This window comes from Castor canadensis, chromosome 3, assembly GCF_047511655.1.
Source record: "Castor canadensis chromosome 3, mCasCan1.hap1v2, whole genome shotgun sequence".
Taxonomy (NCBI): Eukaryota; Metazoa; Chordata; class Mammalia; order Rodentia; family Castoridae; genus Castor; species Castor canadensis.
Window position 1 is genome coordinate 162652974 of NC_133388.1, and position 25775 is coordinate 162678748.

Below are 25775 nucleotides of genomic sequence, written 5' to 3' on the forward strand. Positions count from 1 at the left end.
TGCTTGTCAACCCCAGTGACGATTCCAGAACCCACAGAGGTCTAACAGCAACTCGTCTTCCTCAATTCAAAAAAGCTGCTGGTTAGTATGACTGATGACAGAAATGACAGTTACAGTTAGGTCCAAACAGTCACCAAAGCTAATTTGAACACCAAGTAAAAGGTTCCTGTAACCCAAACCATCCTTCCCTAGTTCTACTGGCTGGTTGCCTTCCATTGAGAAATAAAACTTTTTGGATAGGCCATTTCACCATTTTCAGATACTAAAACCTTCGCCTGAATTGTTAGCAGATTAGCTCAGTGGTTTATCTATCTGTGCATGGTGGAATCCCTGGGGAGGTACTATTAGTGATTATTATTTGGCTCCACCCCAGACATTCTGAGTTAACTGCTCAGGCGCGCAGCTGTGCATGAGTTTTTTTTTTTTTAACTTGGGCCCCAAGAGATTGTAATGTGTAGCCAGAGTTGGAAACCACCATGGGATCTGCCAATCTTCAAGCAGAGCCTGAGGCAATGGAGCCCAGAAGCAGGGAGTCTGCATGGGGGGTGAGGAGGGGATGAGAGCTCAGCTGGTATTGCAAGCTCAAATGCCCCTAGGGATAAAAATAGGTGCAAGGGTAAACTGCAAGGCCCCGGCTGTGACTTCAGTATGTTTCCCATAGGCTCATGGGGTGGAGCTTGAGTTCCTCAACGCTGCAGCGTTGGGAGGTGTTTGGGTCATGGACATCAGGAGTGGAGCCCTTACAAAGGGAGAAATGCCTCCCCCATGGCTGAGTCCTTGCTCTCTAGGCCTGAATCAAATACTGCCGACATCATTAGAAAGCCAGGTTCCCCACTTGTTTCATCTCCTCCCAAGCACCTCCTGCCCTTCTTTTTGTTTTCCATTGTGAGTCGAAGCCCATACCAGATGCAGCTGTCAGATCTTGGACTTTCCAGCCTCCAAAACTGTGAGCCAAAATAAACCTCTTTTCTTTATAAATTATTCAGTCTCAGGTATTCTGTTAAATAAACTAAGCCAGTCCCATTGCCCTAAAGAGGGCAGGATCAATTTCCATGTGAGAAACATAGGCCCAGTGTGACAGTTAAATTTGTTTGTGTTTTTTTATGACTTGATCATGATGTGTGGTCTTTTTATTAATTTTATTTTTGAATTAATGCATTAATAATACGAGGTAATTTCATGTGATAATGCCATACATATGTACAGTGCACCTTGGACAAGTTCACCCCTCCATTATATTCCCATTCCCTCTTCCCCTTGCCCTCTCTTTTGAAGAGTTTGGTGGCATTCATTATGTTGTCTTCGTATGTATACATGAAGCGCACCCCTTGGTATCCTTTCCTTTCCCCTTCCCTCCTGCTGATCCCCCCACCGCCCCCCTGTGTACACTTACATCCTCTCATCTTCATCATCATCCTCTCAGATCTAGAGTCCCCAAGAAGCGAGAATGCGTGATATTTGCTCTTTCGAGCTTGGCTCACTCAGCATGGTGAACTCCAGTTCCATCCATTTTCCTGCAAATGGCAGAATTTAATTTTTCTTCATAGCTGGGTAATAGTCCAGGTATATATGGCATATACACACCATATAGATTTATATTCCATATTTTCTTTATCCATTCATCAGTTGGACACCCCAGCTGTCCCACAGCTTGGCAATTGTGAAGAGAGCTGCAGTAAACGTGGGTATGCAGGTCTCTCTCGGATATTGACTTTCACACCTTCAGATGGATGCCCACAAGTGGTATGGTGGGATCAGAAGGTAAGGCTACTTTTAGTGTTTTGAGGAACCTCCATACCAGTTTCTATACTGGGTTGTACTAATTTATCTTCCCACCAACAATGTATGAGGGTTCCTTCTGCCTCCGGTTCCCTCACAGCATCCTTGCCAGCATGTTTTTTGTTCATTTCCTTGAGGACTGCCAATCTGACTGGGGTGAGATGGGACCTTAGTGTGGTTTTGATTTGCATTTCCTTTATGGCCAGGGATGTTGAATGTTTCTTCTTGTATTTATTAGCCATTGAATTTCTTCTTCTGAGAATTAATTCATTTGTCATTCGTTAGTAGGATCGTCTGTCTTTTGCTGTTTAGTTTTTTGAGCTTTTTGTATATTCTGGATATTAATCCCTTTATTTGTTGAATAGCTGACCAAGATTTTCTTCCATTCTGTGTGTTGTCTCTTGATTTTGGTAACTGTTTCTTTTGATGTGCAGAAACTTTTTAGTTTGATGCAGCCCATTTGTCAATTCTTGCTCTTATTTTCTGGGTAATTGGAGTCCTATTCAGAAACTAATTACCTATGTCTATACCTTCCAGGGTTTTCCCTGGTTTTTTTCTGTAGTAGTTTCAACATTTTAGGTCTTACATTAGGCTCTTTGATCCATTTGGAGTTTATTTTTGTACAGGGTGAGAGATAGGGGTCTAGTTTCAGATGAGATTGGGCGTGTTCAGGGTGGTATAGCCATAGGCAGGGGTCTAGTTTCAATCTTCTGCATGTAACCAGTTTTCCCAGCATTGGGTTTTTAATTTTTATTTTGATTTCTTTGGAGAAAAATGCACATTTAATGTGAACTCTTCTAATTTTAAAATAGTAATTAATTTTTAAAATACTTCACATGCTGTATAAGCCAAGAAAGAAGAGTGAGTAGGTCACATAATCTCCTCTGGCCATCAGTTCATCATGTGTGGTCTAGACGTACTGGGGGTGAAGACAGCAGAAAGGTGGCTGTGCCAATGATCGATTGGCAGAAATTAAGTAAAACTCGCTTTATCTACTTTACAATTTTGCTTTAATGGTCTCTGTTTAAAAAAAAAAAAAAAGCAACTTAACATCAGTGGTTCATACCTGCAATCATAGCTAGTTAGGAGGCTGAGATTGGGAAGATCTTGGTTCGAGGCCAGCCTAGGCAAAAACTTAGTGAGACTCCATCTCAACCAAGAGCTGGGTGGGGTAGGGCACAGCTATCATCCCAGTGAGGGCAGGAAGCTTAAAATAGAAGGATTGCAGTCCACACTGGCCCAGGCAAAAAGAGAAAACAACCAGAGCAAAAAGTGCTAGAGGTATGGCTCAAGCAGTAGTGTGCCTACCTTGAAAGTGTGAAGCCCTGAGTTCAAACCCTAGTGGCACCAATAAAAGCTAAATTGAGATGCGATGCACATGTAGTAGTCCCCTTCATCCAGTGTATCCACACTGTATGTACTACCTATCCGTTAGTTACTTAGTAGCTGTTTCAGCTGTCAGGTCAACTGTGGTGCTATTACATCACAGTGGTTGTGTTCAAGTAACCCTTCTTTTATTTAATATTGGCCCCAAAGGCAAGAGGTTTGATGCAAAAAAGAACAGACTTACTCTGGAACTATGGCAATGATACAGGGCATGTAGGAAAAAATATAGTATATATACAGGGTTCAGTGCTGACTGAGATTTTAGGCTTCCACTGGGACTCATGGAAGGTAAACTGAGAGTACTGTACCATACTATTCACTCATTTAAAGTATCATTTAATATTTTCAGCATATGCACAGTTGTGCAATCAACACCAATTGTACAACCAACAATCAACTCTAAAGAGTTGATTTTCATCAAGCCCAAATGAAGTCTCAGCCAGGTACAGTTGCACATGTATAGAATCCTAGCTACTACAGAGGCAGATATCAGGAGGATCACATTTCAAGGCCAGCCTGCGGGGGGAGGGGGAGGGAGTTAGCAAGATATCATATCAACCATTTGCTGGGAACCCTATCTCCAAAATAATCAGAGCAAAAAGAGATGGGGGCATGGCTCAAGCAGTAGAGCACCTTCCTAGCAAGCACAAGCCCCTGAGTTCAAACCCCAGTTCCAGTTCCAGGAAGGAAGGAGGAAAAGAGAGAGAGAAGAAGGGAGGAAGGGAGAAGGAAGGGATGGTGCAAGGGAAGGAAGGAGGAAAGGAGAAGAAATCTCATACCTGTTAGCACTCACTCAGTCCCTCACACTGACCTAGTTTGTCTCTAAAGATGTGCCTATTCTGGATTTCATAGAAATTGAATCACACACTGTGTCATCTGTTGTGACTGGCTTCTTTCACTTCGTATGTTTTCAGGGTTCTTCCATGTTGTAACATATATCAATAAACACATTTTATGTATTTATGAACAAATAACACTGAATGTATGATGAATCACATTTGATTATCCACTTTTCAGCTGATGGCGCTTTCTACTTTTTGGTTATTATGGAGAGTGCTGCTGGGAACAGTTACGTACAAACATTTCTATAGGTGTACGTTCTCATTTCTCCTGGGTATATAACCTAGGGTGAAACTGCCAGGGCCCCCAGGGCACTCGGTGGTTAACATTTTAAGGAACTACCACACGGTTTTCCAAAGGAGTGACACCCTCTACATTCCTACCAGCCATGTATGAGGGTTCTAATTTCTCCACCTCTTTGCCAACACTTGCTATCTGCCTTCATTTCAAACTTATACCATCCCAGCAGGTGAGAAGTGCTATGGTGTTATGGTTTTGATTTGCATTGCCCTAATCACTAACGACGTTGATCCTCTTCTCACGTGCTTTCAGCATTTATGTATTTTCTTTGCAGAAACATCTCTTCAGATCCTTTGCTCTTTATTAAATGGGTTGTCCATGCTCCTGTGGGGCTTACAGTTTAACAAGAGAAAATAATAGATAGGTAGGATAGGTAGATATATGGTCAATAGATAGACAGACAGATGATCAACAGATAGATGATAGATAGATAGATAATAGATGATTGATAGATAGATATAGATAGATAAATAGATAGATAGATAAAATATAGAATGTGATGAGTGTTTATGTTAACAATTCATGTAGACTGATATGATAGAACAATTAGGGAAGAGGCCAGGCAGAGGAAACAGTAAAAATGCTCCCAGTTGGAGAGGGAAATGCACAGCCTATTCTGGGTACACAAAGAATCTAACATGACTGGAGCTTGGAGGATGTCTGACTGAACTCTTTAGAAAGTACAGCCTGAGCACAGACGAGGCACTAGCACTGTATGGAAAGTAAAATTGCAGGGAAGCAGGACAGAGAAAAAGGGAGAGTGAGTCAGGAAGAAACAGAAGAACCACAACGAGTGTGTTACGCAGCTGGTCATGGCCTCTCCAGTCCCAGGAGCACCGGGGTTGGTAGGAGGGACAGTGGGGAGCATTACTGAAGAGGGTGGGGAGGATCCAAGAGAGGTGCTGGTCTCTGATCTTCAGAGAAGCAGTGTAACAAATCAGCACTCCTGGATTGCAAGTGAGTGGTCACCAAGTAGGTGTCTGCACAGTGTCAGGGAAGTGCCAAGGTGGAGGCAAAAGGCATATGGCGGGAGGAGAGGCAGTATCTGCTGTACCTCAGAGCAAGTGGAGGGACAGCAACCACAGCGACAAAAGTAGAGGCAACCTGGCTCTAGGACAGAAGTTCAGCCGAGAGCCACTGCTAGGTTTGCTCTGGCAAGTTAATGAGTCATCATCAACCTGAGAAGATGCAGGCAATGAGTTTAGCACAGTGGGTGGAGGAGACAGTGAAAGAATGTGATCGGAGAGCGGCAGGTAAGACCAGGTACTGCCTTCAGGATGGGCTCAAGAGCATTAAAAGGATTCCAGGTGGAATTTATCCCAAGAACAATAGGCAGCCATTTTGCATGCTCTTTTTAGAATGGTTTTTAATGGCGTGTAGTAAAAGCCACATTTAAGGAACAGTTTTGCAAGTTTTGATAACGTATAGTTGCGTAGCCCTCACCACCACCAAGACCCAAACCAGTGCGGTCGCTCCAAAACTGTTGCTGCCCCTTGTAGCGGGGCCTCCCGTGAACCCCAGCCCCTGGCAACTACTGATGTGCCCTTTGCCCGTGCAGTGTTGTCTTTCGAAGATGCCATACAGTGGAATAATGAGGAATGCACGGGACATTCATTTGTGTACTGAATATGTACCTCAGTAGTTTATTACTTTTTATTCTTTTGGCAGTGATGGGGTTTGAACTCAGGACCTCGTGCTTGCTGGCAGGCACTCTACCACTTGAGTCATGTCCCTGGCCCATTTTGGTCTGGTTATTATTCACATAGGGTCTTCCTTTCTGCCCAGGCCTCTGACAGCGATCCTCCTACCTATGCCTCCCACTTAGCTGGGCTGACAGATACACATCACCACATCCTGTTTGTTTGTTGAGATAGAGGTCTCACCAACTTTTTGTCAGGGCTAGCCTCAAACTGCAATCCTCCTTGTCTCCACCTCCCAAATAGCTGGGATTACAGGCCTGAGCTATTGCACCCAAGCAGTTTGTTCCTTTTTCTTCTGTGAATATACCATAGGTTGGTTATTCATTCACCAGTGGAAGATAATTTAGGTTATTTCCATTTTGGAGTAATTATAAGTAAAGCTATGATAAATATTTGTCTACAGTTTTTTGTTAAATAAAAGTTATTATTTCACTTGGACAAATACATGGGCCTCTTCCACAGTAAATGTAAGTTTAACTACATATAAGAAACTGCCAAATTCATGTGGAAATTGTATTGCCAGTAGCACTATGGGAGAGCCCCAGATTCTAAAATTTACTGTAAATTGATGATTTATAATTGCATATGCTTCTGGGGCACAAAGTGATGCTATGATTTATGAATACACCATGGAATAATTAAACCTAATTAATAATATATTCATCATCTCAAATATTTATCACTTTGGGGTGAGAACATTTGAAATTTACTCTCTTAGTGATTTTTAAATGTGTAATACATTATCATGCTGTGCAATATAGCTCAAGGAAAAAAGAAATTATTCCTCCTGTCCTGTTGAGGCTGTGTGCCTTTGACCTTCCTCTCTGCATATCTCACCCTTCAGCCTCTGTAACTGTCATTCTGCTCTCTATCTCCTTGCGTCTGACTGTTCTAAATCCATGTAGAAAAGAGGGTTTGAGTTGTTTGTCTTTCTGTGCCTGACTTATTTCACTTAGCATAATCTCCAGTGCATCCATGCTATCACAAATAACAGAATTTCCTTTTTTTAAAGACTGAATTTTAGTCCATTGTATAAATGTACCACATTTTTTTTATCCATTCATCTGTTGATGGACACCTATGTTGATTCCATAATTTGGCTATCGTGAATAGTACTGCAGCAAAATTTGGAGTACAGGTGTCTCTTCAACATACTCATTTCACATCTTTTATGTAGGACTTGGCATGGCTCAAGTGGTAGAGTACCTACCTAGCAAGCTCAAAGCCCTGAGTTGAAACCCCAGTACCTCCACCACCAAAAAAAAAAAAAAGACTTTTGTGCAAACAACCAGAAGAGGGAGTGTTGGATGAGATTGTTATTCTATTTCTACTTTTTAAAGGAACTTCCATATTGGTTTCCATAATGGGTGTACTGATTTATACTCCCACCAAGGTGTACAAGGTTCCTTTTTCTCCTCACCAATAATTTTTCTGATGGTAGCCATTCTGACTGGTATGAAGTAATTCCTCATTGTGGTTTTAATTTGCATGTCCCTAGAGATTAGTGACATTGCTCATTGTTCATATATCTCTAGTCCATTTTCATGCCTTCTTTTGAGAGTATTTATTCAGTCCCTTGAATAATACAAATACCTTATTCAGATATTTGTTTTCTTGCTATTGAATATATGATGTATATTCGCCCTTAATCAGATGGATTGCAAATCTTTTCTCCCAGTCCAAAGGATGCCGCTTCACCCTGTGGTTTCCTTTGTTGCTTTTGAGTTTAATGTAATCCCATTTGGCTATTTTCTTTTGTTGCCTTTGCTTTTGGAGTCAAATCCAAAAAAAAAAAAAAAATCACTGATCAACCCAATGTTGTCTAGTTTCTTTGTAGTTTTACAGTTTTGGGTCTTACATTAATCCTTTAACTCATTTTGAGTTGATTTTTTTAATATGGTGTGAAATAAAGTTCCAGTTTCATTCTTCTGCAGGTAGATACTCAGTTTTCCCAAAACTGTTTGTTGAGCACATTGTCCTTTTTAAATTGCATATTCTTGGCATGTTTGTTGAAAATAAACTGACCTTCCATGGGTGGGTCAATTTCTGGACACTCTCTTCTCCTCCCTTGATCATGTGTCTACTTTTATGCCAGTGCCATGGTGTTCTAGATACTATAGCTTTCAAGTCAGCTAGTGTGATGCCTCAGCTATTTGTGAGCAGTTGAGGAGTCTGTATGAAATTTATTTGCCATCTTGTTGGTCATTCTTTATTCTTGGAGACCTAAGTATCTCTCTGATTTGATTAACCTGCAACCTGAAGAACTTGGAAGCTTCATACATTGCTATGGTTGTAAAATGATGTATCCATTTTAGAAAACCATTTGGCACTTTCTCAAAATGTTAAACTTAGAGTTTCAATATGATCCAGTATTCCACTCCTAGATAGATACACAAGAGAAATGAAAACATATATCCACACATAAATTTGAACACAAAGGTTTATAGAAGAATTATTCATAATAGTTAAAAAAAAGGAAAACAACTCAAATATCTAAGAACTAATGATTTTATAATAAAATGTGGTATAGCCAATCCAGGAAATACCATTTAACCACAAAAAATGGAGTACTGACACAGCATGACTGACTCTTAAAAACATCATACTAAGTAAAAGAAACCAGTCGCAAAAGACCACATAATGTATGATTCTAGTCATAGGAGATGTCCAGAACAGGCAAAGAAAGTAAATTAGGGACTTACTAGGGTTGGAGCTTGAAGGAAAATGAAAAGTGACTGCTGTTGGTAGTGGGTGTTATTCAGAGGTGTAAAAGGATTCTAAAACAGACTGCTGTGGTGACTGCACAGTTCTTAATATTCTACAAGTCATTGGATTATACACTTTAAATGGGTGAATTGTCTGGTATGTAAATTATACTTGAAAATGCTGTTTTCAGAAAATACATAACTGTTAAAACCATTTTCAAACTATACACTCCTGCTCATTCTAGTATACAACAATGCTTTCCAGTCTAAGAAGTATGAAAAACACCGAGGGAGCACGGGAAAAAAACCATCAGAGTCACCTGGGAAGATGGAGCCAGGGCCAGGGTGAGTCCAGGGAGGGGCCTGGGCCACAAAATATGAGACCCATATACTGGGGATCTGGCCTTAGAGAGGCTGTGTAGAAGGGCACTCTTTGAGGGAGTAAGGGGTGCATCCCATATACTGGGGATCTGGCCTTAGAGAGGCTGTGTAGAAGGGCACTGGGCTGTCTCTTTGAGGGAGTAAGGGTTGCATCCCATATACTGGGGATCTGGCCTTAGAGAGGCTGTGTAGAAGGACACTGGGCTGTCTCTTTGAGGGGTGAGGGGTGCATCCCATATATACTGGGGATCTGGCCTTAGAGAGGCTGTGTAGAAGGGCACTCCTTGAGGGGTGAGGGGTGCATCCCAGCTATGTTTAGAATCAGTATACTTCAAAAGCTCCCCACCCCACCTGCAAGGGACTCTGATCTTCAGACAGATTTGGAGACCACCAGTCTAGAGGCCCTCTCTGCTCCCTTCTGGATTTTAAGTTCTGAGAGACAAGATGGTCTGTTCAACACAAATATTTACTCTGTTTTCTTTTTTTCCAGGTTTATTGACTAAAAGCAATAAAAATCACTGGATGTGAAATTTTTGAAATTTTTGCCTTCATGAACAGAGCACTCTTTCACTCTTAACACATTGCTAGGAGAAACCGGGCATGTTTCTTCAGCATTCTTATGCCTTGTAATAATACTCTTTGGAAAGTACAAGGCTTCAAAAGGAAATTTGCTGATGGAAGGCAATCTAAACAACTGCCCTGAGGTTCTTAGAGATTCTTTTTTTCATTTTTTATAAATTGAAAATTCATGATTATATAAATACATGGGATACAGAGTGATATCAGAATTTATTAATACAATGTGGAGTCATTATATCAAGTGGCCAGGCACAGTTTGGGACCCTCAATATACAGAAATTAAAGCTGAGTGCCACCCTCACCAACCTTAAGGTCTGATGGGGGAGACCCCCCCATGAGCTTGTGCCACAGTGCAGTGCTAATGCTTGTAGACCTGCTTCTGCTCAGTCCTGACTTCCTGGACCCTTGCAGAAGGAGACAACATCTGCCCACCAAGTTCTAGCTGACTGCTGTCTAGCTCAGAGCCACCTAGAAGCCATCTTATCTGGATTTGCCTCTTGGTTATTATGTCTCAGAATTTATTGAGTCTGTCATTTTAATTTGAACTTTTAAATTTCCCCCCAGATCTCTCTTCTTCCCTCTTCTGCTTTTAGGCTCTATAAAAGGATTCTATTTCTAGCCAGGTGCTGGTGGCTCAAGCCTATAATCTTAGCTATATCAAAGGCTGAGATCAGGAGTATCATGGTTCAAGATCAGCCTGGGCAAATAGTTTGTGAGACCCCCATCTCCAAAATAACCAGAGCAAAACGGACAGGAGGTGTGGCTCAAGCAGTAGAGCCCCTGCTTTGCAAGCGCAAAGGCCTGAGTTCAAGCCTCAATATCACAAGATTCCTGTTTCTTTTAAATTCCTCTTCCTTCACCTCCAATTAGAAGTGGTCCTACCTTTACATCCTTCATCAAGATTATTTTCCTTCTTCTTGATAATATTTCTTCACTTAATTATAGCTTATGCTCACTAGCTACGGATATGCTGACACCGCACCAAAATCACCCCACTGAGGGGATGTAAGGTTTTCATTGAAATGCATTGTCCCCTGCCACAACTCAGTGCTGCTCAATGCTATTCTTCAGCTACAAAGTACAGATGCAAGGAGGCAGACCCATCACTGGGTTGGTTCATTTGTTGTTTTGTGTTTTGCAGTTGCTGGTGATTAAACCCAGGGCCTCATGCATACCAGATAAATGCCCTACTGGTGAGCAATACTCCCCGCCCAAACCAATCACTTTACAGTAGCAACTGATCAGTTTTTTTCCCTAAATTTCCTCATTAACAATCATTTTCTAAAATAAATCATTGTCGTTCATTTTTTTTGTGATATTATTAACTTAATGACAATCATCTTAGGGGCTGGTGACATAGCTCAGTGCTTGAGTGTTTGCCTAGCATGCATGAGGCCTTCTGAAACCCATTTCAGAATTCTGACCTCCAGAGCTGTAAGGTCACAAGTTAGTGGTGTTTTAAGCCTCCACGTTCATGGTATTTCATTACAACAGCAATAGAACGTAATACGTAGACCCAGGTCTTTCTCACTCTTGAGTCAAAGGCCCTGATTCCAGAACTCTCTCCCTTGAGTTTTAAGTGAGGTGAATGTGAGCCAATGCACAGCTTGAATATTTGGCCCCGAACTCCCTGTCTTACTCTCATGCACTCTGAACAGCCTCCACCCATCACCCACTGCCACAAGGCTCTCTGAACTTTCTCCCTGTCCCCTTGGCATTTCTCAAGGCATCTTTGATTCAAACTAGAAGGATCCATGGCTTCCCTTTTTCCCCCAGAACATTGCCAAAAATGTCAGAGAACCATAAGCACAAGTGTGACCAGCAGAGGGCAGTATTTTCATCAGACCTTGGGACAACTGTCCCCAGACTGTCACTCTCACAGCCGCTGCACCTGCTCCTACCACGTTTGTATTGAGTAGAAGAAAGCTAAGCCCCACACATCCTTGACTAAAGCAGGGCCTTGCTGCTTTCAAGTTATGCTCTCCAAGCACACTTGGTCCAGTCAAAGCCAGGAGTTCTAAAGAAAGAAGTAGATTCCCTGTCTGCCATTGGAGCCAGTGAAAGGGGAGCTCTCCCTTCTGCTGCAGCATCCCTCACTCCACTTTTCAGCTTCTCTGGAGTTCACTTCCCAGAATCAACACCTTCTCCAGGTCTCCTGACATGTGCACTGTGGCAGAACACAGTTCTGGAAGATCATCTGACACTCAGCCAGTCAAGGTGCCAGGCATCAAACTTGAGGCCATGGTGTGTGCTGGCATCACTGGAGTGGATTGTTACTTTTGTGAGCTGCAGGAGTAGTCACATAACAGAAAAGGACAGATGCTACAAATCGGGAATTCTCTGTTTCTGGTTCCTGCCCCCATGGCTGGCTTCACAAGACACCTGGGGAACACTTACCATATGCTCCACAGATGAGACTTCCATTCAGAGTGCAGGCCATAAGGACCTAAAGAAAAGACAGTCAACCTTCAAGAAAAAGCTAACTTCCAAGCCCAAGAAATGAGAGAGGAAAGCTCAGGTATCAACTATCCCCAACACGAAGAGGGTAAAATGTGTGTTACATTGGTGGGCTAGACGCTTTCTCTGAGGCTCAGAGGAAAGAGAGGATGTTTTGTTAAGATCAGAGAAGATCACAAAGGAATTGGTTGAGCCTTTATTCTTTGGTTTTCCAATAATTACCAAGCCCCTCCAATGTGCAAAAGCCTGTGCTAGTTTCTGTGGGGACACAAAGATGAACCCAGGTGTGGATCCTCTCCCAAAAAACTTGCCATGTTGGCAGACCTCCAAGAAGGACCTTGGGCATCGGATCTTCATTTGGAGGTTCTGCTAAGGTTCTTTCCTCAGTCCTTACTGCTACCTATTCCTGTGTCTCAGTACCCCAATTTGACCTGCTCCTTGGCCTCTGTTCTCTGATCCTCAGACTTTTGGGGTTCATGTTACATGTTTGGGTATGCTCATTCCCAGCTCTTTCACATTCCCACTCTTTCCTATAGCTCTCGTCTCACACACCAGCTCCCCAAATAAGACTTCATCACTCCAGCGAACCCCCATGCATACATGCACACTGAGGTCAGGCCCTCTGCCACATTATCCAGATTCTTCTTTCATGGCAGTTGTCATAATCTGTACTTGTGTTGCTTATTTCTTAGTTTTCATTGTTTCTTGCTACTACCACCTACCACTAGATGAGTTTTCCAAAGGAAAAGGAACTTACCTGTCTCATTCACCACCATGTCTCTAGCATCTATTGCCAGGAAAGTGCATTCAGCACTAAATACTGAATTCACTGATTCTAATAAAAATAAAGAACAATCATTGTACCTCAGAGGAAGGAAAGGTAATATCCAACAGGAAAGACTTTATAGAAGAGGTGGGAGTTGAGCTGAACCTGTAAGGATGGGAGGACTTGGGAGGCAGAAGGTAGAAAATGAGTAAAGCCATGCAGGATTAAGCAGACAGGAACCAGCAGAAGAAGAAAGAAAAGAGCATGCGTGCTCCAAAAAGACTGAGCATAGAGCCTTGCCCTCTCTTCAGCCAGACATTCAGAGTCTTTAATTTTGGAAACGGCAACTCGTCCTTTTTTTTTCTTTCTTTCTTTTTCTTCTTTTCTAAGACAGCGATTTCAAGATAGAGTTCTACAGAATTTTCTTCTAGCACAGGGTGGCTGGGGTGTTCTGGACCAGGCAGTGTTTGTCTGGACTTGTCTCCCCCCGCTGCACACACACACCCTACTATTTTCCACCCCAGTCAGCCTGAGCAGCTTTGATTTTATCTTTGATACTTACGTGCTTTCAATGAAAATAGGGCTCACTTTCTTTTTGGTTTTATTATTTCTATGCAACAATATTTCTTTATGATTCTTTTGTTTCTGCTTTCAACTTTCACAAAAAATATGCATTTCTTTATCTTCTTCTTAAATAAGCTTTCCCCCGCAGAGATCTAGATACCTGTACCATGTACAGATTTTCAGAGCAAAGATTCATTCTTTTAATGACACTTTTGAAATAGAGTCTTTCTTCTTTCCCACGGGCCACATGTAGATCCATCTGCAAAGTATGTTTATGCTTATGTTAAAAAATAAGACTGTAACATGGCTATGTTTAACAAAATGGTAATGAAGAAAATATATATTTAAATATCTAGGTAGAAAAATTGTCTTTTGGGCTCTGCAACAGTGTGCTACGTTTTAAGAATCAATGAAAATAAATGGAGTAGCTGTGAAACTTTCTGAACTGAATTCAAAATGGTAATTACTGAAATTCAAAGCACCCTCACCAGCTCTGACATTTTCATGTTGCATTCTGCCTGTGACAGGCTTGAGCTTGCTAGTAGTTTCTTTTAAATTGAAGGAAAAATCTATGCTCCTCTCTCTTATCTTGTGATTTAAATACAAATTTCTTATAGATCACATCTTTTATTTCCATTTAAAAGGCACCCTATACAGTCTCTTATCTGTCATGTCCTGATCAAGGGACATTCCATTCTATTTTTACTGGCATGCAGAACTTTAGCTCCACAAAGCTTCAGAAACTTTGCTGTTGGTTAATCTTTGCATGGTATTAGAGGTCGAATCCCAGCTATACCAAATTCCAGGGTAGTAAAGTTGTATGATGATAAATCCCATTCATCTAGGAGCCCATTTATTTTAAGAAATTCTAACAAACTAAATAATTTGGAGCTCAGTTACAGTGGTATTTGGTCAATATTTTTCATATCTTGGAGATAAGGAAGGAAGGAAGGCTCAAGGTCTGACATAGAGATGCAAACTTTCTATTACTATTGTATGCAAGGGTTGATGACAGTGGTTAACTTTATGATTCACCTTTACATAACAAAATATGTAGATGGCACTGGGCCTGAATTTGAGAAGTAACTAACATAGTCCACAGTGCAGTACCATAATTGTGTCATAGAGATGGATTCAAGGACTGTTGGAACTTTTTTCTCTTCATTTTGGGGAGAGAGTAAGGAATGTTTCTGGTCATATAAAATTAGTTATATTTTGCTAAGTAGAAGGCATAAAGAAGTTTTATTGTTGTATGGAAGTTTATGTGTAGAAGGGTAAATGTAAATATTGAATAACCAGAGGGGCGAACTGTGTCACTTATTAAACTATTAGCCCTTTATGTCATCTCTCTCTTTCTTTCTCTCTCTCTTATGTGTGTTTTATTTTGGATATTTTCTATTGGTATATCTTCAATTTCAATATCCTTCTCTTCTTTAGTGTCTAATCTATATTAATTCCATGCAGTGCAATTTTCATCTCTAAAATTTAATTTTGGATCTTCTTACATTTTCTGTATCTCTCCTTGCATGAATATTTTTTTCCTTTACATTCTGGAACATACAAGAATATATTTATAATTATTGTCTTTTTTTACTAACCCTTATCTCTCCATCATTTCTAAGTCGAGTTGCATAGATTAATTTTATCCTCATTATAAGTTACTTTTCCTACTTCTTTGAATAACTGATAATTTTTATTGAATATCAGATACTGTGAATTTTACTATTTTGGGTACTAGATAGCTTTGTGTTTCCTTGAATATTCTAGAGCTTTATTTTGGTATGCAAACAAAAGGACAGTTTGGTCCTTTTAAGCTTTGTCTGGCAAGTCAAGAGCAGACTTTTTTCCAGACCTATTTTTTCCCCACTGCTAAAGCTGAAACCTTTGGCCACTCTGCCTAATGTGCTGTGTACCCCAAGGTTTTTAATACTGTGATTTGAGGGACCATAAACTAATCCCATCTCTGTATGAGCTCTTGGAATTGTCTTACTGTATTTTGCTGGTCATTCTTTCCCTAGCCTCTTGTGTGTACATGCTTTAGGCTGTATTCAGCTGAAGTCTCAGCTACCAAACTGTTGAGCAATCCTTCTATGAAGCTCTTTCCCCTCAGGTGTTCTGCCTTAAAAATTCCAGCCACCTTCACCTCCCCAAACTCTTAACTCTTTCTCCTTCACTCAGGGAAGCATCCATTGATTTCCATTTTGGGTTCTTTGCCCTTGAATTCTGGTCTAGAAACTCTCTAGGCAGTAAGGCAGGGGCCAGTAGCTCTTCTTGTTTGTCTCCCTCATCTTGGAGATCACTCCCCTTTGTCTCATTTCTGAAAACCATTGTTTCATATATTTTTGCTTGTTTTTTTAGATTGTTAAGCAAGAGGGTAAACCCAATCTCTGTTACTTGACCATGACCAGAAGAGAAGATATCATTTATTATTTTCAACTGAAGAATATTTGCATATGATAAAAAAATGTTTTATAGGAAAGAAACAGTCACAAAACAAGTCTTCCTTAGACCTCGTGCCACTAATGCTCCCAATTCTCCAGTGTCCCATTTCGGATGTACTGACATATAAATGTAGTTCCTTATAAAATGTTAGAAATATTCATTGCATCAATTAGCATATGCATGAGAAAACTCTGTATATGGCATTCTGTTATTCCTACTTTGTTATGTTAAGTGATATGTCGGAGACAGTTCCACATGAGCACACATAGTTATATTTATTTTAGTGGCTGTGGTCCTTGTTGTATGGTTGTAATATGGTATATTTAATAATTTTCTGATTAGTGGATATCTAAATAAGATTTCACCATTTTATTAGTAGAAGCAATGCTGTAATCAACTTTTTTTACATATATTTTGGGGCACATGTACGACAATATCTTCTCTTTTGTCCATTCAGACTGATATCACAAACTACCAAAGGCTAGGTGGCTTATAGACAACAGAAATTTATCCCTCACACTTGTGGAAGTTGAGAAGAGTAAGATGAAGGCACCAGCAGATCAGTGACTAGGGAGGGTCTGTTTCCTGATTCACAAATGGTGTATTCTCATTGTGTCTTTACATGTAGAAAGGTAAGAAGTCTCCCTGGGGTCCCTTTTATACATGCACTAATCCCACTCAGGAAGGCTCAAACCTCATGACCTAATCACCTCCCAAAAGGCCTCAGCTACTAATACCATCACTTTGAAGATTATTATTTTAACATATGAATTTGTAGGAGGACATAAATATTCAGACCATAGAATACCCAAAGAATAAACTCATAGAATTAGAATTTCTGGTGAAAAGGGTTATGCTTCTCTCTTTTTTTTTTTTTTTTTTTTTTGGTGGGGGAGACTAGGGTTTGAACTCAGAGCACTTGCAAAGCAGGTGCTCTACCACTTGAGCCATGCCTCCAGTCCATTTTGTTCTGGTTATTTTGGAGATGGAGGTCTCACAAACTATTTGCCCTGGCTGGCCTCAAGCCTCAATCTTCCCAATCTCAGCCTCCCAAGTAGCCAGGATTACAGGAGTGAGCTGCCTGCACCTGGCAGACCATGCATTTTTAAATGGAGCAATTAAAGTTACATTGCCCTCAAAAGAGGCTGTGCCCATTTCCATCATCATTTCCAGTGTAGTAAGAGAAAAGTTATTTAGTTTAGATGTTGCAGGAAGTATGAAGTTGGAATAGAGTTTAGGAAGAAGGAAATGGGCAAAGGACGACAGGAAATGTTGAATTTCAGGTAGTGTGATTTAAATCAGGTTACATTTATGACAAGATAATATAATAGATCATTTTTCTTCTCATAAGTTTTAAAAATATGTATGACTATTGAAAGAAAATTTTATCTGGGAAGGCTTTAACATATTTAGATTAATGCACATAATATGAAGGATGAATTAAAAAGGAATCTATAAAGGTTCAAAGGTCTCTGTTTTATTTGAAATTATAAAATAGTAGCTCTTATTAGACTGCAAGATGTTTAAAGGTGTAATCCCTAGAAGAAGCGGTTTAAAAATACAAAAAGATTTAGTCAAAAAAAATCAATAAATTTAAATAGAATACTAAAAAAGTAAAAAACTCCAGAAGAAGGCCAAAAAGGGAGAATGGAGAAGCAGAAAACAAATAATAGAAAGGTGGAACTAAACACAACCATATTAATATTACATTAAATGGAAATGGTTTAAACACACCAATTTAAAAGAGATTATTAGATTGGATAAAATAAGACCCACTATATGCTCTTTATAAGAAACTCACTTTCTTATAATACATAATATAATTATATAGATACGGTCAAAGTAATGGTGGAGCAGTTTTAGCTTTGACATATAAAAAATTAGAAGTACTTACAAGAAAAAAGTGAAATAAGCAAAATCAATACATTTGTTGGACTCATCAAAGAACTGAGTCTGCAGGGCAAACCATCACCTGAAATCAAGAGACAGAGGCAAATGTAGAGCATCAAAGCCAAGACCTGCTGAGCAGAAGCAAAAGCTGACTGTAAAGAAGACTCTACGGAGCCTTTGGCCTGGAGAAAGGACTGTTTCTCAACTATAGCCCCCAGTAAGTTTTTCTCACTGAAAAGATGTGTGGAAAACTAAGAAGCATTTTGACACAGACACACACTCATTAAAACACTGAGATTTATCTTCGATTCATAGACTGCTTCTGTTCCACACATCTTACTACCTTATCAACAGGGTTGCAGTAAAATCAGAGAAAATTATAGTTAAAAAGAGCTGCATGGTGCAGACTATTTAATTAGAGTTCGTTGGGAAACTCACAGACAATAGGGAAGATAAAACCAAGTACACTGTAAGAAGCTGAAGTCCCTGGCACCTACAGACTCAGGAAACATTAACATAAGACTTCCCATTAAAACATCATGTCTGCTTTCAACAACAAAAAAAAACTACAAGGCATACTAAAATGCAAGATAAAACACAAAGCAAACATCAGAACAAGACTCAGTCAAGGTGTCAGCAGGGTTGAGTCCTACAGCCTCTCTTCTTGGCTTCTAGATGACATTTTCTTTTTGCCTCTTCATATGGTTTTCCCTCCATATTGTCTGTGTCTTAATTTCTTCTTCTAAGGACTCTAGCCATATTGGATTGGTGACTGCCCTGATGACTTATTTAGCCTTAATTTTCTCTTCAAAGACCATATCATAAAATATAGTCATCTACTAAGTTCTTTTTCCAAGAACTCCCTCTGGGCTAAGAGATTTGTGTAGTGCTGTATGTATATTACTTTATTGCAGGAATCCTGTGGTGTACTATGGTTGCCATTTCATAGACAGAGAAACCAGTGCTTAGGAAGATTAAGAAATTTACAAGTCACACAACCAATAAGACGAGTAGGGCACCAGTTTGATGAGAAATCAACTCAGGCAATATAGCAATCAACAGAAATTGATTGGACCTCTCAGCATCCACTTTCCTCCTTCTTCTGGTTGTCATGGGTTACTGCACCTGCTCTACTTGCATCCCATTCAATTCAGGTAACCCATAAGCATACAGGTGAGTGAGACTTTAGTCCATAGTGTGGGTTTCATTAGCATCCTCCTTGTAGTAGTTTTGGGGAAATATCCACGAAGTGAAGTGGATGGTGAGATGACCCACATCCTTTGAATCTTAAGCCCTTAGATTCAACTCTGGTATTTCCTTTTGAATTATCAGGGAGGAGCATTTGAACTGAGAAGCGCCCCCGAGTTCACTACAAGAAGAAACCCTGAAAGAAGGAAGTCAAAACTGAAAGATGGAGAGAAACCATGTCCTGGTGACATTAAATCTGAGCCACCAAACCCAGATGTCCCTATAGCTAGACTAACCCTAGATTTGTTACAATACCCATATATTTGCCTTACAGTCAAGTCATTTAGGGTTAAGCTTTCTATGGGTTTCTCTCTGTGGATAAGGATGACTTGAACATGTTTTAAGTTGAGAGGACGCTGAGTGAGTAGGAAATTATTTAGGAAATAAATTATTTGTTTATGTATTTGTTTTTCTTTGGGGTGATACAGGCTGTCTTATACTTTATCCTTATTATATGTTCATCCTCACTTTCATCCAGTGAAAGCTTCTCTGAAGCAAAGGAAGAACGCAATATCCGGAGAATGGTTCTATGCCGTGGTTTACTTACTAAAGGCAAAATCATTTTAGAGCATCTTTTTTAAATTGCTATAATCCTATAATTTCATATGACTTCACCTTGGCCTTCAGCACTTCACCTTCCAGAATTAGCTAAATGGGGTCAAACTTTCAAGGGTGTCCCCTGAATTTTCACTTAACTTATCCTACTCTTAAACTGAATTATGGGCCTCTTTCTGATTTCCCATAATGTCTCATGCATGTGGAATCTGAGTTCCTTTAACAAGCATGACAGAGTCACTTAATTGCCAAACCGTGAGGTCACTCACTTCCAGACTATGAAGAACTCCATTAAACCAAGATGGAGGCCTAGCAAATGCAAGGAAATGAGAATTAGAAAGAATCTGGGTTACTGCCATCCCCCAGACACCCTCTCTTGAACTGTCCATACACTAATGAAAGAATCTGTAATTTGCTGCTCTGAAATAATGAAAAGCATTAGAAGAAACTCACTTTTTCTTAATGTCTAAGGTCTGCTTTTTATTAACAGCCTTTTTGGGCTGACTACACTTATCAAACTCTAAGGCTAAAGGGAAATAAATTGCACCTAATTTGCATGAAGACAGAGGCTTAGGAAGAAAGGCTTTTATCTGTCTGCATTCAGTATTGTGGAAGGAGAGAAATAGGCACGTAAGTGCAATTATATTATTTATTGTGAGGTTCCATTTATTTAAGGGGGAGGAGTTTTTAATTCTAGCCAGTGTGCTACTGAAAATCAGAGCTGATTAAAAAAGGAAAGGGTCCAGGCCTTTCTTTGTCTGTGGGTTGCCCTTTCAACAAATCCCCTTATATTTTTGCTGGACTGAAAAGCAATAGCCCAAATTGTAAGAAGCCTGGCAGGCCAGTGACCTGGGATGCAGACAAAAGCTTTTCCTGAACGATAATAGAATTGGACTTGCTAAGCTGAAAAACTGTCCATTTTCTAAAAGTATTTTAGCTCCCTCTGTTCAGCATTATGAAATCTTGGAGCAAAATGCAAACTCTGTGTTCACGCAAGTTTCTTTTAAATTGATTTTTTCCTAAATCGGTGAGTTTTAACATCTAAAACATTAGCATAGTGTTCGAGAAACTGGAGAGGGAGTTGCAAAATATGACAGAATATGGCGTGATATGTGAAATTGGTTATGAATTATCAAAGGTTCTACTTGTTCTGCTAAACAACAACAACAAAAAAAAACGCTCATTGAGATGGACACTGAAAGCAAAAATAAACAGTACCATCTCTCTGAGCCCAGTGGAGCCTGAGGCAAGGATTAAGGCATGGACTCTCTCTGAGAGGTACAAGCCCAGGAGGAGGTGAAAGGTGAAGAAAAGTGGAAGTGAGACCAAGAAAGATGAAAAGCAAGGAATGGGGTTCTTACTGTGCTGGCTGTCCTTTGCAATGAGTCACAGAAAAGATCTAGTATGTCACTAGCAGGCTCATTTTCTGGGACTTGTTCTCAGACTTTTCTAGAAGGGCTGCCAAGAGGAATGGCAGTTCAGAGAAGGATATGGAAGAAGGAAAGGAAATGGGATTTACCTGCCCATTTCACGCCAGCTCCCATTTCCTATTGGTTGAGGTTTATTTACTTCATGAATAGCTAATTCCTCTGTCCTGCCAGGTGGTGTCACCCAGCCCCCCCCCCGATGACCACTGGGGAAGCCAAAACTCACATTCTGCAGGAGGGCATTCCCTCCAGATCTGGAGGGAATCTTTTGTGGAGCTGGACTCCACGAAAGCCTGGGGCTTCAGCCTGGGGAGCCTTTCAAGGGCTCTTGCCTCTCTCAATGAGATGTGCCCTTAAATAAGGGTGCATTGGAGGGCAGTTCAAGTTGGAAAACACATCAATCAGCAAATATGACAGGCACACTTACTAATTTGGTGTTAAGGCTCTGTGCAGAATACAAAAAAAGTTGACAACTCAGTCCTTTCCTTTAAAATATCTACATGTACACAGAGATCAGAGTTCTCAGCTGCTAAAGAACTAAAGACCTAAGAAATGAAAGTTATAAGGTGGAAGCATCCCAAATGTACAAATAAAGATTCACAGGTCCTCATTATTATCCACTGTTGTTCAACAAGTCACCCACACTTAGCAGCTTAAAACAATCCACATTCAGCATCTCATAGTTTCCGTGGCTCAGGAATCCATTCATAGCTTTCCTGGGTCCTTTCCTTTGGAGATTCTCATAAGGCTGCAATTGGTCAAGGCTGGGGTCTTATCTGAAGGTTCAACTGGGGAGGAACCATTTTCAAATTCACTTACCTGGTTGTTTGTTGCCAAGATTCAGTCCCTTGAGAGCTGGTAAACTTAGGTCCTATTCTTTGCTGGCTGTTGGTCTGAGGCTTGCCACATTGGCCTCTCCATCATGACAGCCAGTGTATTCATTTGCTTTGCATCACTATAAGGAAATACCTGAGACAGTCTACTCATGAAGAAAGGGAGGTGTGTTTAGATCACATTTGGAGAGGTTCAAAGGAGTGGTACCTGTACTGGTTCAGCTCTGGTGAGGACCTCAGAGCCAACGGGCAGATGGCAGAGTGCATGTGGGAGGAAGTAAGTGATTATATCTCAAACCAAGAGTAGAGAAGACCAGAGGGGTTAAGTTTGTCATTTTTATAACAATTTTCTCCAGAAAACTGCCAAAGGGGCCACTTGAGAAACACCTCATACCCCCAGTGACCTCAGGACCTCCCAATAGGCCCCACCTCATAAAGATTGCACCATATCCCAATACCACCACCCTGCATACCAGTAACTATGAACCCTTGGAGGACACAACTGTGTCCAAACCAGAGAATCTTGCTCATCAAAGCCTGTAAACCCTAGCAGCAAAACAAAGCCATGGTGTGCTGTTACCCAATCACAGAGTGGCATGCCACCACCTTTCTTGGATTCTACTGATTAAGAAGAAAAGCTTAGAATCAATGACATAACTTAACACTTAAAGAAACTAGTCAGGCATTACATCCCTGTAATCCCAGTCACTTGGGAGGCTGAAGCAGAAGGATTGCAAGTTTGAGGCCAGTTCGGGATACATAGTAAGACTCTTTCTCAAATAAATAAGAATCTATAAAAAGCTAAGCAGTTTAAGCCTGAAATAAACACAAAACTGAATATAAAAAAGACCTAGCAGAAATCAATAAGAATAATAGATAATACAGATAATTAACAAAATCAGAAATTGTTTCTTTGAAGAGCACAACTGATAAACACCTAGCAAACCTAATCAAGGGAAAAATGAGGAAAACACAAATTGCCAATATTAGGATTGAAAAAGAGGATATCACTGCAGAAATCATGACATTAGGGGTTTGGCAAGATGGTTCACACTTGCCAGGTATCTGTAATCTCAGCACAATAGATTATATATAAGATATTATATGATTCCACTATATGAAATGTACAGAACAGACAGAACAATGGAGACAGGAAGTCTATTACTGGGGACCAGGATGGGGAGGGAAGAATGGAGAGTGAGGGCTGGAGGAGTGGCTCAAGTGATAGAGCGCCTACCTAGCAAGTGTGAGGCCCTGAGTTCAAACCCCAGTACCACCAAAAAAAATGACTTAAAGAATGGAGAGGGACTACTAATGAGCACGGGTTTCCTTTGGGAAGGGTGCAAATGTTCTGGATGTTACATCCTAACTGCACAACTTTGTGAATGTTATAAACTCACTACACTGTACATTTTAAAGGGATAGATTTTGTGGTATGTGAATTATATCACAAAAAAATGTAAATAGATAAAATACATATGACAAAAATAGCAAAAAAGGTGGGGAGAAATGCAACCATACTATTCCAAGTTTGCCACATTTTCTTCCTAAAGTAATTCAATATAGAGTCTAAGAAGATTATGATAAGTTAAAGAGGCATAGTGTAATCTTATAGCAACTAATTAAAAAATAAAAGGAGTTATATTTAGAAATCCAAGAAAAAACCCTCCACTTCCAATCATGATGAAGTGACAAGAACTGGTCAGAAACCTGAACAAAATACATGAAACATCTGTTTTCAGACAATGAGAAGTGGGTGGCACAAGACAGGGACCCATGAGAGGAAAGAAACAACTACCTCAAAGTCACTTCTCGGTCATGAGCACAGGGAGACAGAGTGGAGCACAGTCCAGTGGTCTTGTTGAAATGCAGATATGGAGATTAGAGGTAAGGGAGACCAGGGCAGCTGGACATTGTGGCTTGGGGTGGATGGGAGGGAGCCTTGAAGACAAGAAGGCAGAAATTTGCACGAGTTGCCTTCAGTCTTTGATGAGTGCTAGGTTATGTGTGCCTAGATGAAATTTCACCTGGCAAAGCCGCAAAGAACCAGGGGTTGTAAACATAAAATTCCCCAGAGTTCACACATGGCGGAAGGAACAGCGCTCTGAGCATCTGGGAGGAAAGTCCTATGATCACCCCAAAAACTCCTCAACACAGGGCAGTGTGATCTCGACCATAGCCTTGCTCTTGGGGAAACCCAAGACCTGCAATGCAACAGAAGAATTAATATCAGTGTGACAGAATTCACCAGCCCATAAAAAAAATTATGAAATAAATACAGGTTTATTTCAAGAATATGAAGATTGCCTTTATTAGGAAAACTGCTAATATAATTCATTATATTATAGACCAAAAAGAAAAATCATAAATCAATTCCATTGTTGCTGAAAAACTACAAAACTTAAGCTCCATTTTTCATTATACAAAAAGCTTTGAATAGGAAAACACACATTCTGAGAAAAGACAATCTTGACAAAAGGGAAACACGTGGCATATTTTCATTAAGGACAGAAAGGAACAAAGACAGAAAGAAGACAATGTCATCCTTTATAACTGTCTCCTTACATTGTTCTGGGGATTGTCACCTATGAAAATAAAAATGGACTAAGGTGTAAAACTCCCAAAGTGGATGTGTATTTGTAAATATGCTATGGTTTCCCACCCTGAAACTCTAAAGGATTAAAAGGAAAACAAATGGAATGATTTCACACCTTTAGAATGCCACAGGAATGCTGCCAAAAGACAGCAAAAAATGTAGGTGTATAACACATTTTAGTTGTAATTTCACACGCATTGTATTTATGTATCTCCCCAATAGCTGCTAATCACAAGCCAGATGTCCTTGACCCGTTCCTAAAATGAGACATAAAACCTTCTATTTATTTATTTATTGGCAATATTGGGGTTTGAGCTCAGGGCCTTATGCTTGCTAGATAAGTACTCTGCCACTGAGCTCTTTTTGCTTTAGGCTATTTTTTTTTACAAGGTCTTGCTTGGTTTTTTTGTGGCACAAAAACAGACATGAAGACCAGTGGAACAGAATAGAGGACCCAGATATGAACCCACACAGCTATAACCAACTTGTCTTTGACAAAGGAGGTAAAAATATACGATGGAGAAATAGCAGCCTCTTCAACAAAAACTGCTGGGAAAACTGGTTAGCAGTCTGCAAAAAACTGAAACTAGATCCATGTATATCACCCTATACCAAGATTAACTCAAAATGGATCAAGGATCTTAATATCAGACCCCAAACTCTAAAGTTGATACAGGAAAGAGTAGGAAATACTCTGGAGTTAGTAGGTATAGGTAAGAACTTTCTCAATGAAACCCCAGCAGCACAGCAACTAAGAGATAGCATAGATAAATGGGACCTCATAAAACTAAAAAGCTTCTGTTCATCAAAAGAAATGGTCTCTAAACTGAAGAGAACACCCACAGAGTGGGAGAAAATATTTGCCAACTATACATCAGACAAAGGACTGATAACCAGAATATACAAGGAACTTAAAAAACTAAATTCTCCCAAAACTAATGAACCAATAAAGAAATGGGCAAGTGAACTAAACAGAACTTTCTCAAAAGAAGAAATTCAAATGGCCAAAAAACACATGAAAAAATGCTCACCATCTCTAGCAATAAAGGAAATGCAAATTAAAACCACGCTAAGATTCCACCTCACCCCTGTTAGAATAGCCATCATTAGCAACACCACCAACAACAGGTGTTGGCAAGGATGCGGGGAAAAAGGAACCCTCTTACACTGTTGGTGGGAATGTAGACTAGTACAACCACTCTGGAAAAAAATTTGGAGGCTACTTAAAAAGCTGGACATCGATCTACCATTTGATCCAGTAATACCACTCTTGGGGATATACCCAAAAGACTGTGACACAGGTTACTCCAGAGGCACCTGCACACCC

At 40.2% G+C, this 25775-nt stretch overlaps 1 protein-coding gene across 1 annotated transcript in view; it reads right to left on the minus strand.

Moving 5' to 3' along the window:
• Nucleotides 1–9231: 9231 nt before the first annotated feature.
• The window catches only part of Rrm2b (ribonucleotide reductase regulatory TP53 inducible subunit M2B), a 95786-nt gene continuing 79242 nt past the window's right edge, over nucleotides 9232–25775 (minus strand). Inside the window, exons 11-12 of the transcript XR_012446377.1 lie at nucleotides 17794–17871; nucleotides 9232–13716 (exon numbers count right to left, since the gene is read on the minus strand). The gene's annotated coding sequence lies outside the window, so the exon portion shown is untranslated. The remainder of the gene's footprint in view (nucleotides 13717–17793; nucleotides 17872–25775) is intronic.